Source organism: Pungitius pungitius, chromosome 13, assembly GCF_949316345.1.
Source record: "Pungitius pungitius chromosome 13, fPunPun2.1, whole genome shotgun sequence".
Lineage (NCBI taxonomy): Eukaryota > Metazoa > Chordata > Actinopteri > Perciformes > Gasterosteidae > Pungitius > Pungitius pungitius.
Window position 1 is genome coordinate 7868227 of NC_084912.1, and position 4531 is coordinate 7872757.

A 4531-nucleotide genomic window follows, 5' to 3' on the forward strand; every position below is an offset into this window, starting at 1 on the left:
CCCCTCCCCCCCCCCCCCTCCCTTCCTACCTCCATCCCACAGATCCCCTCGCATAGAGATGGATGACTTGTCAGACAAAGGCAATAGATTCCAACACTTTGTGATTCGCCCACGTAAAAACCTGCAGCTCAAACGAGGAGGTCCCTGCATCCGACAGCCAGGAAGGGGAGGTAGACGAAATGGGAAATAATGAGACTCTGTGGTGAAGAATTAAGGAAATTAAAGGCAGGGGGTAGAAGAGAGGTAAAGCACGGTCAGGCATGTGAACATTGTTTCTCATATGTTTTCACGTGAAGGACCTCCAATGGACCTGGGACCCACATGGGAAGGCTTTTGTTGATATTCTTAAAGTGATACCGATTAGCTTATAAAACAAGATATTTAAAACGATCCCAGTTCATAGATTGTCAAGGTATTTCCTGTAATTAGAATAACAAAATCATTGTTCTTTAAACCCAATAATCCACTTAGCCTCTGTAAAATCGCGAATATGCAGTTATCTTTTTTAAATATGACAATTTAAAAAAAAATGTTATGTTGGAACCTGTGTTGTGTTTTTCCAGCATAGGCTCTCATTTAAGCTTCCTGTTCTTAAATCAACCAAGCTCTGCAGAGAAAGACATTTTTCCAAGTTGTGAGTTCAGCATATTAATGAGAAAAAAAACACTCAGTGACATAAAATCGGCTGTGCCTCTTTTCCAACAGGACTGCAGTCAGGACAGGATGCGCTCAAGGTGAGATTCCAGCCTGCCGAGAGAGTCAGCCAGTAGGCCACCAGCACCAGCACCAGCACCACCACCATCACCACATCCACCACCATGCACTCATCGCCTGTGTGCAGCATCGCTCTGTAGATGGCGCTCACACAGTAGGTTATGCAGCCCGCTGTGCTCGCGCAGGGAGCAGCAGCCGGCAGGTAGGCTGGCGGTGCTGGAGCCGACCGGGTCAAAGGTTAGGGGTAAACCTACTGTAGCGGCATTATGCGCTCTTAATCTCTTCCGGCAGAACTCAATCAAAAAGGGAAACACGGAGAAAAATGCTCAATCAATGGAGATTCTTCGATTTTTGAAAAGTGTGTGTATATATATATATACTGTATATATAAGTCTAACGCTGCTGTATGTCTGTCAGTGAATGCCGTTTAGGTAAATTCGCTCAATCTCAGAAAAATAATGTCAGATTGATCATATCAGAGCCGTGTTTGGAGTGTTTGATACTAAAGTTATTCAATGTGATGTATTAAACTACAATCCCTTTTTATATATATATATATATATATATATATATATATATATATATATATATATATATATATATATATATATATATATATTTTATTGAACGACACAATACTAATATCAATAATTATACAATTATTAATACTATTCCGTTAATTAAAGGGTTCGTGGACTTCATGGCACAGGACTGCGGGTTGCGTCCAACTGCCCTCTGGACAAGTTTGAGGACGATTCCTCTTATTGTTTCTGCTTTTTTTGGGGGGGGGGGGAGCTTCTGGTACAATATGTAGCACCATGGGCTGTAATTTCACACGTCAGTGCACTTTTGCCCTAAAGCTGCTGCTATTTCCCCCACAACACCCCGATTTGCCCCCCGTACCTCTCCTCTGCTGCACTGCTGCGATGACGTCTCCGTGTCACAGCACAGAAAAACAAACGGCGTGATTATTAAGAAACTGTTAGTGCCGACTTCACACTCTCTTAAAACAGCCACCAAGGACCCAGCGCGGGCTTTGTGTTAGATTTATTTTGCCTGCAATGTATTTGTTTGTTGTCACACACTGTACCATCCGGTTTCTCTAACATATTTCAGGCACTTATAATCCTTTTTAAAACGTGCCAACTTCCTAACCTGGTGGGGTTTTTTTAAATTTAAATTAATTAATAATAATCCTGTGCTGTGATTTGTGTATCTTCCATTGCATATCCGAAGTAGAAAAAATAAGGCCTAACTGATCAAAATAATAACGATAATAATAATAGTGAGAAAACATCGATTGTTGTTGGTATGTTAATAACGAGGTGGAAAGACAGAGCGGAGAAGGAGGGGGGGGGGCGGATGATGAATTTCCTCAGAGGACAAAACAAATCCTTTTCTTTCGTTTTTTTTCAGACATGTGGCCTGCAATGCGCGTTCACGTCAACAATCGATATTGCTGTTTTTAAATTTATCTTCCCGTTTTGTCTTAGATGTTTTGGACAGCACAGAGGCTAACAGACATGTTCAGGGCCCATGATCACCCACCGTCGCCTATTAAACAGTACTTGGATACATGTATTTCATCTGAAATAAATATTTGTAGACGTGGAAGTTGCTGTTAGAGAGTGAAACAAAAGAGTACATGAAAAGTGACATTTTGTTACATTTGGGATACTTTAAGCCACTGACACTGTAGCTTCAAAGTCGGACTTTAATGCGTTCGTCTTGTATAAGCATTTGTGAATGGACGTTGGAATATTGCGCTGTCATTTTAATAATAGATATTATATATATATATATAATTTACTATCCAAAACATCCATGTCACATCGGGAGTCACTTATAATAGCCCACAATGATTGGGTGTCTCGTGACACCATATGGGAAGGCTATGCCAAACTGCAGGATATCAGCTGCGTCCTTAGATTGCTTATTCATGTGCTTTATAACGGGAGCAGATGGATATCCCTTTGACTCTATCCCCGACACCACCACAGATTGATTTTGTACTTGCTTTTAATTTTGCCATAATTAATTAGATCATTACAACCGTTTTTCGATTGATCTTCCCATCTAAACCTAAAATTGAGAAGTGAATTAGATCGTGATCTATGTTTTTCAATTACAGCCTCGAGCTTAGGTTAATAGACAATAAACAAGTATTTTCCCCAACGACGAAGATAATTATATAAAAATATGAAATCATAACCTTAATTTCCGACATTGCGGTACAACAAAATAAAGAGGGTGAATTCATCAAGTCACTGTGCCACCTAAAGAAGAAGCATAATATTCTGTCTTTGATTTAAAGACGGGGGGGGGGGGGGCGGGGGGACATACGAGCAGGAGCCTCCTCGCAGTTTTGTGACACACAAAATACCTGCGAACAAACACTGGCATTAGTATGGGGCAGAGGGAGAAATCCTACCTGGTCGACCAGCGCTGTGAGGCATGGCTCTCCCCATGTCTAATGGTGCATCTCCCCGATGCAGCCCAGTAGATCTGTCCGGCCTCCTGCGCTCCCTCCCCGGCTGGGCGTCGTGCGTCTCCTCGCTGTTTGTCAGAATCTTTGAGCGATCATCCAAAACTAAACGGTTTAGGCGGCAACAAAACGCGGAAGCAACCCTGCTCCAACGAACTAGGAATTGATAAAGGGAGGAAAACAAAAATAGAAATCAAAGAACACGGAGCGTTTCAGCTGCTGAATTAAAAGAACGTGTAAAAAAACGGGTTTTAGCTGAAATAATGTCTCAGCAAGGGTAAATCCATTTTTTTCTCCAAAATACGTTTATCTTAAAAAACTCAATTTGAAGCACTTACTAGTTCTTTGAAAACACAAAAGCTTATTCGAAGGTTTGGTTCGAAGTTGGTTTGTGGTTGAGTAGTTTTTCCAGTCTATAAAACTCTTCATTTCACTTTTGAAATTATTATAATAATAATAATAATGAATTTTAACATGTTTGTAACAGAAATAGCCTCTACTCTACACGCGTGGCACTTGTCAGCGGACAGACGACATGAGGTTTAGATGCCCAAAAGATGTCCCATCGTGGACACTTTCTTTGGTGACACCAAAAAAAAAGAAGAATCAATAATATTGATTTATTAAAACGAGATTCGTTTCATTAGGACAAGCCACCTTTATTTTAAGGCTCATGACAACACTGAATACATGATTATTACTAAAATTGACTAGTGTTTCTTTCTCTCTCTCTCTCTCTCTCTCTCTTTCTCCACAAACACACGTACACGTGCACGCACCCCCCCCCCCCCCCCACACACACACATGCCCTCACAGGAAAAAGGCAAACACAAAGAAATGTAAGAATCCAGAAATCAATTAATATTAATTAATACATTTTCAAATGTTAATTCAAGTGCACTTTATCATAGCAGTCCGATCACATCTGCCATGCTGAGGTTGCGCAGATGTTTATTTTTTCTTATTAAACACCTTAACCATTGCCTCTAAAACTGTTTCCTCAAAGTGCTCATCTAAAGAGATTTAGTTCAGTTATCACATACTCTATATGAAGAGGAAACTTTTTCTATGTGTTTAACAGTGTGAGGGACGACAAAAAAGTATAAGGGAGAGTATAAAAGTTAGTAACTGGAACATTAACAGATGAATAACCAGTAAAAATGCAATATTACAATATCCACACGAACGACAGAGCGTGGCAAAGCTATAAAATTCAACATTAAAAATCTTATAGCTTCTCTATTGGCTATTTAACAAACATTTTGTATCGTAAGACTCTTTACAGTGCTTGAAGTTCTGAAATGGTAATAAGGCTGCCACTGGACCAAGGAC